This window comes from Spermophilus citellus (genome assembly GCF_964194105.1).
Source record: "Spermophilus citellus genome assembly, chromosome: 9".
In the NCBI taxonomy this organism is placed as follows: domain Eukaryota; kingdom Metazoa; phylum Chordata; class Mammalia; order Rodentia; family Sciuridae; genus Spermophilus; species Spermophilus citellus.
The window spans coordinates 108,841,813-108,853,611 of NC_138191.1; positions in this window are offsets into that span (position 1 = coordinate 108,841,813).

Here is an 11,799-nt window from a genome sequence, read left to right on the forward strand (position 1 = left end):
AAAGAAGGGAGATGATTCAGTTTTCCCTCCAGCACAGTTTATTGGAAAAAGAAAGACATTTTTTTTTCTTGGTGATTCAGCAAAGTTTCTCCTAGCTTCACAACACGGTATTGGCAAGGTTGTGTAAATGTTTAGGTTTGTTGTCCAACTTGCGAAAACCACCCCAAAGTTTCCTTGAGGACATTTTAAATTTTCTTGTGCAATGACTAACCCTAAATCCCTTGTTCCTGGATACTCATTCCCCAGTTTGCCATAGGCATCCTTTTGAAGTGGTCCATTGTAATGTTTATGCTTTGTTAGTCCAGTAATTTGTGTCCAATCAGCAGAACATTTAAGATTTGTCCCCAGTGTATCCATGGGATCTACTTCTTTTTATTAAAATGATCAAAGATTCCAGGAGCTTCCTCATACCTGCTTTTCAACTTGATCCCTTATTAACCATCTACTGCTTCTGGAATTATTGGAAATATTTTATTACCGTTTTCTTGTATTAATTTTCTGTGGATTTCTACTGGTTTCATTGTTCATTTTATTATTGGAATGATTAATGCATATTAATTGTACCCAATAATGGGTTTCATTGTGAAACCTCCACACCACCACATGATGTGCTTTGGTGGACTCCACCCTCCCTAGTGCCCTCTCATGCCCTGGTCCCTTTACCCTTCCCTGGTCATCCCATACAACTTTCATGTGGTCTTGTTTTTCTCCCTTTTTTTTTTTTTTTAGAGAGAGAGAATTTTTAATATTTATTTTTTAGTTCTCGGCGGACACAACATCTTTGTTTGTATGTGGTGCTGAGGATCGAACCCGGGCCACACGCATGCCAGGCGAGCGCGCTACCGCTTGAGCCACATCCCCAACCCCTTGTTTTTCTTCCTTGCTTTCGAGTATGAGAGAAAACATTCCTCCCTTGACTTTCTGAGTCTGGGGTGTGATCTCCATCCATTTTCCTGCAAATGTTATGATTTAGTTCTTCTCAGTGGCAGATTATTATTAATGTTCCATATGTATACACACCACGTCCGTCTGTTCATCTGCTGACAGGCACCGAGGCTGATGCCTTATCTTGGCTATTGTGAATAGTGCCACAATAAACACAGGCTGGCAGGTCTCTCTGTTGTATGCCAACTGATTCCTTTGGCTACATACCCAGGAGTGGTATAGCTGGATCATTTGGTAGCTCTATTTTTAGATTTTTTGAGGACCCTGCATAAGGTTTTTCATAGTGGCTGTACCAACTTACATTCCCTCCAAAGGTATGTAAGGGTTCCCTCCACCCATCCTTACCAGGACTATATATTTAGTTGTAGATTGACAATATTTTATTTATTTTATTTATTTCATTTTTGTGTGGTGCTGAGGACCGAATCCAGTGCCTCACACATGCTAGTCAAGCGCTCTACCACTGAGCCCCAGCCCCAGGCCTCTAAATGTAGTTTAATTTATATCTCCTTAATGGCTAAAGCTGCTAAGAAACTTTTCATATCTTTTTGGTTATTTGTACTTTTTCTTCTTTTGGTACCAGGGTGCTTAACCACTGAGCCCCATCCCGAATCCTATTTTGTATTATTTAGAGACAGGGTCTCACTGAGTTGTTTAATGTGTTGCTATTGCTAAGGCTGGCTTTGAACTTGAGATCCTCTTGCCTCAGCCTCCCAAGCCTCTGGGATTACAGGCATGTGCACCGCATGTGGTGTCATTGTTCATTTTTATAGGTTTTGATTCACATTTTATGAAGTTTTAAATCATTTTATGTCTTCTATTTAACTTAGAAATGTAAAGATGCCAAAAATATGATAGTGACTATATATATTTCCAATCAGAAATTTGTAATTTCTCAAGTGTTCAACTAAAACTCAATGTCTCTCAAGGCAGAGCTCTCCCACACCCATCACTTCCCAATCTTTACTTGATTGTCTTTTCCCCAGAGCAGTTAATCTCATGTCAAATTATATAGTGACTTGTTTCTTGTCTATATCTTTCAGTAGAAACTAAGGAATTTTTAGATCCCTGTTATGTCACCGAGCCCTAGAACATTGACAAACAAATATTTATTGAATGTGACTCTCCTAAGAGCAGAGTATCTATACTGTCAAAATTATTCACCGGCTGCCAGAACCAAAGAAAGCCAGCGACCATGTCCTCCTCCCCAGCAGAATTCCCACCCACATCTCCTTGGTACTAAATATTATCTCAATTTGTAACCTCTTTTTCATTAAAAAAAAAAAAAGTTGGGGGGACCAACCCAGCCTTTCTGGTACAGCTCACAAGTGATCTTCCTCCCAACCCAAAGTCTCTGTTCAAACTATAATTATCTCACCTACTTTAATACTCTGAATATGGCATGATTTGACTTAATATGCTATTTTTACCCCTTTGAAACGATTAACCCCATCTGCAACATCAAACTCAACACGTCCCAAGCTGAACGCGGCTCGTCCCCTGCTGGGGAAGACGTGCATCTTCAATGGCTCAGATCTTGTGTGTGCAGATGCATCCCCATCCCATTAGCCCTCCTTCCTGTCCCTTCTTTGAGCTCCTAACCATTTCCCTCCTGGGCCAAAGCAGCTTCCAGTCTCAGCCATCATCTTCTGTCACCTGGACCAATCCCCTGCTGGTATCCTCTACCAGTCTCTGGAGTGGTCTGTTAGGATGCACCTGAGATGGGGGCACGTGAGATGGGGGCACGTCTGGATGCTCCTGGACGAAGCTCAAGTCCTTGCTGTACCTGCCAGGCCCTGCCTGGCCTGTCCCTCCCTTCTGCAAACTCACTCACCTTCCACCTCCTCCCTCTCCCCTTTGCCGTCACCACACTGGCTTCCTTTGAAGGCAGTGTCTTCACACATGCTGTTCCCTCTGCGTGGAATGCCCTCAGTCCCTGCTGGGCCTGGCCAGTGTTGCTCATCCTCAGTCTAAGCTGAAGGGGTGCACCCTCTCTGGGGCCTTCCTTGACCCCTGGGCCAGAATGGGCCATTTGCTTTACATCCCCACGTGCACTGTACTTTTCCTTCCTAATACTTACATAAAACATAGTAACCTGGTTGTTTGTATAATTGGCTATTTGGTGTCTCTGTTCCCCATTAGACTGTAAACTCTACAAGGCAAAAATCACCTGTTAGAATAATAACAGCTGACCCATCAATAGCCCTTGCTCTGGGCTGGGTAGTATTCTAAATACTTTCCATATATCATCTGATTGACTCTTTATAAGAACCTTGCAAGACAAATATCTCTCCCTGTTTTATGAATGAAGAGACCGGGGGACGCACAGCTACTAAGTGGTGGAACAAGGATTTGAAGCTGTTCGAGAGTCCTTACTTTTCCCACCTCCCTTAGTGCCTTCCCTGTCTGTTTCGTTTCCCATTATACCTCCAGTGCTCAGCCCAGGACCCATGATAGGGGTGTTATAAGCACTGGTTAATGTCTGAATAAACATTCCTGTGCTGAGTACCTACTATGTGCCAAGCACTATGGAGGGACCAAAAACATGGATCCTGACCTCAGCAAGCTTTCACTCTAACTCAAAGTCAGGAGTGAAAAAGATGCTTTTCCTGCCTAAGGGATATAGGTGTTAGGGAGGTGTTTTTTGATGTCACTCAGGACCAACAGGACTTCAATGGGCAGGGGAAGGGGGAGCAGAGGTGAGGGTGAGAGCCAGCAGCCTGCAGGGTGCCCACGGTGCTGGTGCTGGCTGGGAGAGCAAGGATGAGGGAGCACAGACTGAGGGGGCTGGAGCCCGGGACTGGCAGGTCCAAACCTCCAAGGACAAGCGACACGGGCTGGGGAGGAAGGACCACCCGCGCAGGGCATGTGGGCAGCAAAAGGCAAAGGGTGTCCAGCAAGAAGAGTGGGTTCTGCGCCAAGTTCATTTGGGAAATTGTGGACTGAACAAGGTTATCCAGGTCTCCTTCCTGAAGGGTTCTCAGAGCTCTTAGTGTGTTCAAGTGCCTCGGGTCCCAAGACAGAGATTTATGAGCAACGTTTCCGAAATGGTTTATTAACTTGACAACACATTCATTATAAAGGGACTGCAAAAGAGCAGAGCGGGCGGCACAGTGGCTTGAGGCAGAGCAGGGAGACATTCCTTAGAGAGCGCTGGAAGAGAAAGGCTGAGCAGGGCCGTGACGTCACGGGGCTGAGGGTAGGAGGTGGGATGGATCTGAGGCAGGCTGGCAGGGAGGGAGGAGGAGGAAGGCTGACATTAGCTGCCCGCCTGCCAGTGCCAGCGAGGTGGGGGCAGCACACATACATACCTGGAAACTGAGGCTCAGAGAGGCTGCTGGGCCACCAGCCTCCCCCAAACCCCCGGGGCAACTAGCAGAGCCAGTTCTTAAGTCCAGCCAAGGAGCCAAAGGGTGGGCCTGGCTGGGACAGGGGCACTGGGGGTGGAGAAGAGGGACCAGGGAAGCACTGTGCCCTCTCCTGGGAACTAAACCCGAAGGTGGTTGGAGCCGGAGGGCACTGGGCCTACAGAAGTCCCCCTGCGCAGCACGGCCTCCTTGCACCCACATCCCCAGAACAGAACTGGAGGCCCCAGGTCAGCAGATGGGACTTGGGCTTGGTGCTCCCTTTCTCTGGTTCTTTCCCACTCTGTCCTCCACAGCCGTGGGACCAGCCAGCTCTACTACCACCTTGCTGGGTGACCTGAGGTCACATCTCCTCTCTGGGCCTCAGTTACCTTACGTGTTGAGGTATTGACCATGAACCCTCCTATCTCAAAATTCCTAGCCACACTGGTGCTCTGTGGTAGGATCCTGGCTCTGGTCCTTCCTTAAGGAATTCTGGAATGGCAAGTCTCCTGTCTGGTGGGCCAGCCTGGTCATCTCATCCAGTCTCATCTCTCATAGCAGCTCTTCAATGCAACCTGTCACCCAGGGTTTACTGACGGCCCATAGTTGGTTTTTTGGAGGGCAGGGCAGGGCCTGGGGATTGAACCCAGGGTGCTTCACCACTGAGCTACATCCCTGTTCCCCCCACCTTCTTTTTTAATTTTGGAGACAGGGTCTCACTAAGATGCTGAGGCTGGCCTGGAACTTGTGATCCTCCTGCTTCAGCCTCCCTGGTCCCTGGGATCGTAAACACACGCTGTGATGATTTCCCCAGCAGGAGCCTGAGTGAGATTTGACATCAGGTCCATCTACACCCACATCCCAGCCCCTGCTCACCTTGTTTTCCCGACACCCATGTAGGTTCCTGGGCTCAGGGCTGTGCCCAGGCCTGCAGAGCAGGGATGGGGGGAGGGGCACAGCATGACTTCAGCCAGGCCTGCTCGTGATTCTCAGTTGCCATGTCACACATGTCACACAGGGCACATCATTTCCCCTCCCTGAACCTTAGTTCTTCCATCTGTGGAAGAGCCCTGATCGGATGTCCCCCACAGTCACAAGAGGAGTGACATTGTACATCTCGTCCCTTAGCACAATCCCTATTAATTCCTCCTAGTTTTAACTTGAATTTGTCCCCAAGTACTCTGTGGTCTTTGTGCGCTCACTGCGGTTGGCAATGGGGGATCCAGAAACAAGGGCCTGAAGTGACCCCGTCCCCCCAGGCCTTGACCAGGGGGTCAGAGGTGTGCTGTGCTGCGGGTCTCTATGTGGCCTGAGGGCTTAGGCTAATAGAAAAATTTAGTGGAAAAAAAACACGCTCACAGGGTCCCCTTTACGGCTCAGGAGAGCTTCACTGCCCGGCAGCGCCCCTGTGCTCCACCTCATCACCCCGCCCCCAAGCCCTTGGTGACCACCGATCATTCTGCTGCCTCTGTGGTTGGTGCCTTTTCCAAAACATCCTACCGTTGGAATCCTAAAGGATGTGTCCTCTTCAGACTGGCTTCTTCCACTTGCTCTGATTTCTAAAAGACCCTGTTGGTTGTATTCCTGAGAACAAACTGAGAGGGGACAAAATGACAACAGAAAGGCCAGCAGGACACTAGGCAGCCAACAGGGGCCCGATGTCAGGGGTCAGCTGGTGGGGGGTGCATGAACACAGTGTTCGCAGGCTGAGCCTGGGGCGCTGGTGACTGACTGCAGGGGCCTGAAGGGGAGAGACCGGTGACAAGTGTGTCCCAAGGGTTCACCCGAGGCCTGGAGAGAGGGGTGTTTTTGAGTTTTTGTAGCCATCACTGCAGTTTTTAATTCACTCTTGATTTCCTCTTAAAATTGGAGACTCGGGACCAGGGAGGTACACTGGTGTGCCTGGGACCACCAGCCAAATGCCCAGCTCTGCCCTGGGTGGCAGCTGTCCAGCCTCAAGGGCCATCATGGGCCGCCAGCTCCCTGGTCCCTCCGGGGCCTTTGTTAAGTATTTCCTCCTCCTGGTGGTCGTTTTGTTGCATAATCAATAAACCACTAACAGAAATAAAAGGCTTCCTGATTTATGCCCGGCTCACTCCCTGCTGCCTGGAAGCCCTCCCGCCCTCCTCGAAACCCTCCAGCTTCTCTTCATACGTGGTGGTGGTGGGGGGGGGGGGTCACTTGGTTCTGAGTCTCAGCAAAATGACTTGACTTGACCCCTGAGTTAGCTCAGCTTACTTTGGTCATAAGGATCTACCTTAAGCCAAAAAAAAAAAAAACAAAAAAACAAAAAACCCAGGGTGATGGGGATCTCAGGAGTGGCAGAGTGGTGACAGATGGAAGGAGGAAGAGTCGAATAACCTGTCAGTATAGCCAGGTGCAGAGGCACACACCTGTAATCCCAGCCACTCGGGAGGCTGAGGCAGGAGGATCTCTAGTTGGAGGCCAGCCTGGATGCTGTAGCAAGACCCTGTCTCAAACAGGACTGGGAATGTAGCTCAAGGGTAAAGCACTCCTGGGTTCAATCCCCAGAACTAAATAAAGTGTGAAGGGCGGATCAGGACGTCTCCAGAGACTGAGCAGCAGACTGTGGCTCCAGAGGCTGCCTTGCTTTGCTCCCCTGAATCCCCAGAGGCTACTGGATGGTTCCAGCCTATGGCTGGAGGGCCCCTCCCGCATCCACTCTCAGATCAAGCAGGTCTGGGGAGAGAGGGGCACAGTGCCACATGGTACAGAGCGGGAGGGCATGTAGTTGGTGTCTCCCAGGAGATAGAGCTGCTAAGGCCTCTCTGGGCAGCGCTCCTGTCCCCAATAATCCCACAGGTCAACCTCAGCACATCCTACACTGTCTTGTAGTTACTCTTGGAACTTGTCTCTCTCTGTGGGCTTCCAGGGCTACTTGGCAGGCTGCAGCAGTGTGCCTCACTTCTTCTGAATACACAGGAACCCATTTTATGAGACTCAGGGACAAAATGAGATATGTCCCAATATAACTTGCAGCCAGGGCTAACCATGTGATGAAATTCTGACCGATGCATACAAATAGACACGGGGTGGACAACTTAAGTCAGATCTCTCCTGGGTAGGGGCATGCCCTCCCCTGGGTGGAAGGTGGACATGGTGGTGTGCCCTTCTGGAACATGTTGGAAAGAGGAACTCTCTAGAATTGGCAGAGCCACCAGAGAGTCATGGTCCCTGATGCCCTGGAGATGTCGCCTCAGTGTTGAACTGCTTCTGGAGGCAGTGAAACCTCTTTTTCTGTTTAATTCTTCCTGCAGTCTAAATAACTCACATCAATAATCATGCCTAACTTAGTGATAGACACTTAGTAAGTGCTCAATAAATTATGGTTGAATTATTAAATCAATTACAAAAAGAGAAAACTTCAATTCCAGCATTGAACACATCGGCTGCTTTTGCATATTCCCTCTCAGCTCTTCTTGACACACAGATGATATTTTAATAGAGATATAATTAGAACAGAAATAGAATTTTTATATCCAGCATTTTTCTGGTAATAGTAATTATATAAAAAACATTTTCCATGTTAGGTTATATCATTGTCATTTTAAATAGGCATATAATTTTCCACCAAAGAGATCAACTGTAATTTATGTAACTACTCCCTTATTGTTTTATATACACACTTGGGAGTCCAGGTTTTAGCCTCTTTCTTTTGACAATTCACTTGAACACAGCATTGTTGCCTTTTCTAATAACACACTCTGTGCTTTCACTCACCTGCCCCTCTTTAGTTTTATAATTTCCAATTGAGTCCAAGCAATGTTTATGATGAGATTAATAATGACGATGGCAACTGCAGCCCGTCACTAGCCACTGACTAGGTCCTGTGCCACGGAGGCGCTTTCATGTTTCTGCTCTTCTACGTCCCCTGCCCCCACCCCACCCCATACACAACACACCAGGCAGGGAAAGTGGTAATTAAAAGTGCAAATCCTAGAGTCAGACAGGATTTAATTTTGGTAAGACTGCTTCTTAACTGTGAGATCTTGGGTAAATTACTTAACCTCTCTGTGCCTCCATTTGCTCATCTATAAATGGGAATAAGAATACTCTCCTTTTAGGGTTGCTGGGAGGGTTAAATGCGATACAATAACAGCTGTGATTTCTTGAGCACTTACTAAGTGCCAAGCACCGTGCTAAATAAAGGCTTTAACTGTCATTGCCTCACTTATTCCCTGTGGCAGCATAGGAGGTGGGTGTTTCCATTCCTGTTCTGCAGACCAGAACTCCTGAAGCAAGGAGAGAAAGAAACCCCTGCCCGACCGCCCAATCTGTGGAGCTGAGCAGCTCTCACCGGACCTCAAAGCAAGGCACCTTCTGAAAGCGCTCTTCTCTCTACGGAGCTCCTCTAGACAGAGCCAGAGCATGGAAAGCCCAGCTCTCCAGCATAAATCTTTGCGTCACCCCACTCCCATCCTACAACCCTGCAGCCTGCTTTTCTTCCCTGAAGTCACCATCGCAGTCCAGAAGTCCCCAGAAGCTCAGTTGGGAACAATAACCATTTCGCAAGCACTTCTGGAACTTGTGCTTGGGCCTTTAGGTCATTAACTCACTTAACCCTGTTTATGGGACATAGGCACCATCCCCAACCCACTCCCGCCCTGCCCTGCACAGTCCAGGTGAGGAAACCCAGGGTCAGAACTGTAACGCCAAGTGCCCGGTGTTGCAGGGCCACTGCACTCAAGAGCTGAGCCTCCCTGCCAGGCTGGGAAATGCAAGAAGCCTCTTGCTGTCCTCACGCACAGAGCCCAGGAGAGCTGTTCCAGGGGACAGAGAGGCTGGGCTGTGGTGGTTCCAGGTCACCACCCCCTCTCCAGGGCCGCCATGCAGAGGGCACCAGCACAGTGCTTGACAGGGCCTCCTGACCTCCCAAGGCCCGAGGCACAAAGGCAGGGCCAGGATCCAAGAGAGAGCTGTGGATGAGCTTTCTGTGCCACCCCTGAAATAGCGCAGCGCCACTCCCAGCTCCTGCTCTGCACTGGCAGGCGGATCCCGGAATAGCTCTTTCCAACAGCAAGGTGACCTAGTTAGCAGGTTTCTCTTGTCATATGAGGTTGACTGAGCAAGACATTCACCTGCCGCTTGCTACCCAGAGCAAGCCCCATGGAGCACTCTCCCAGCCCACGCAGTCCCCTACTGTCCCAGGGATGGATAATACACACTGAGCGAGGCGCTTCCCGGCTTCAGATGCTCCTGCACATCCTCACACTTCCTTCTCAGAGCAGGATGGGGGGCAGCACTCACTATCATCCCATTTCATGCCTTGGGAAATGAAGGCACAGAGAGTGTGAGCAATAGCAGCAAGAAGACCCAGCTGGGGGGAGGCAGGGCTTGCATCTGGACCCAGGCTCCTGATGCCAACACCAGTGTCTTCTCATTCCTTGAGCTTCCTGGTTTCGATGCCCCTCTCTGAGGAGCCCCACTAAGTAAGCCTTCCTCACCTAACCATTGCTTATGGTTGACTTCCCCAACACCTGATGGCAGAACTGTGTGCAGAGGTTAAAATCAAGGACTTGGAGATCCACCAGCTTTGGGCTGGAGCTGGGGTTTGATTTCAAGCATTTACCAGCTCAGTGACCCCAGGAAAGTTGCTTTACCTGTCTGTGCTTCAATTTCTGTATTTGGAAAAAGGGACTAATACTCGTGCCTTCATCAGAAGGTTGTTAAGGGGATTAAATGAGAGAGTGTGTAGGTTCTTTTTATTTTATATGTCTTTGAAAATACCTATTCATATTTTTTTTCATTATTATCATTGACATCCTGAGTTAAGCCAAAAAATAAAAAGTTTAACATTGGCTGGTGCCAGCAAAGAGTACAGTAGCCAAGTTCCTACCACTCTTCCCGTGCCATCATGTCACACACCTGAGAGAAACAGTTGTATTCACAATGACAACCCTAGGACTCTGGGTCAGAACCTGTGCCCCCAAATCCTATCTCCACACTCCTTATATAGGAGGTCACAGGAAGTTTGCTTGACCTTGCCGAGTCCCAGTTTACCCATCTAGAAAAACTGGGCATAATCCAGTCCTCATGGGGAGGTGGGGAGGATGGGATGAGTCACCTGCATGTGGCACCGGTGCAGGGACGGCCAGGCAGCGGCTTCCAAGTCAGTATTTGAGAATCTGAACTTGAGCGTGATTAAGCCCCTTCACCCGAGATACCATCTTGGAAATTGAGGAGAGGCGACGTGGCCTGGAGTAAGCAGGGAGGGTTCAGGTTGGTGGCGTGCCTGGCACAGAGTCCTGACACCTGCAGATGAAAGGGACAGTTGGGGAGGCCTCGGAGGGATTCAGACATCAGGTCCGGTGGGGCGGAGCCTGGGGGTGGGAATGAGACCGCAGCCCCCAGCACGCCTGCACATCATGGAAACTTCGCCATGAACTTCCCCATGGCCCTTCCTCCCTTCCCATCGCTGCGCCTGCCCCACTCTCCAGGGCGCTGTCCCCCCACACACATTCTCTATGGGATTCCCTCAGAGCACCCATCTCCCTCCTGGATTCTAAGCCATTCAGTCTCTGTGCACGTTTATTCTGTCTGCCCCAAAGAGAGGGTGAGACCCTGGAGGGAGGAGACTCCGCCTCACTCACCAGAGCATCCCCAGGTCCCAGAGCAGCAGCAGTGCACAGTGGGCTCAGTAAGTAGGGTCAAGCAGGTGGATGAAACAGTAGAGGGTCCAACAGGAGGGTCCCAGGAGAGGTAGTTGGGTCATCTGATTCCAAACTGGGAAGAGCTATAAAATCCAGGCGGGCTCAGGAGTCTGAGCAGCTTCTAAGAACCAAAAGAACTCATGACAAGCTGGAAATGGGGGTGCACACCTGTACTCCCAGCTATTAGGGAGGCTGAGGCAGGAGGATCACAGGTTTGAGGCCAGCTGGACAACTTAGAGACTTCATCTTAAAGAAAAAAAAAAAGAAAGAAAAAAAAAAAAAAGCAAGAAACTGTGACCAAGAAGGTATGAGTTGGTCAGCTTTTCCAACCTGGGTGACTGGGTGATTAAAAAAAAAAATCAGTTCATTTGTCCCTCAAGACTCACATGTCTTTCTGGATCATGTTCTGAGTTGAGCACAGGCGTGCCCACGTGAATAAGCTGTGTCTCCTCACCCCTGCAAGGTCCATCTCTAGTGGGGTGCAATTCAAGCAGAACCTCAAAACATGGTAAGGGCTTCAACACGGAGTAACCTGGGACGAGACTTCTCGGGAGTAATAACAGGGTGACCAAGTTGAAGGCCAAGGGTGCCAAGCCTGATAAATGACCTTTGAGAGAGAAGGTGAGGCCAGGATGTGGAGGCCCTTTCTGGATGGGGGGGTGTTTCTGCCCCTTGCTTCCCCCCAGGGTCCCTAGGACAGCCTGGCTGCTTCCTACCTGAAGGCCTCTCCTGTGGACAAGGACACAGAGAGGAGGAGGTGACATGCTCAACAAAGGGGCATTCTTTGAGCCACCTTGGGGAATCAATAGAGGCTTGTTTATCCTGCTCCCTGGGGA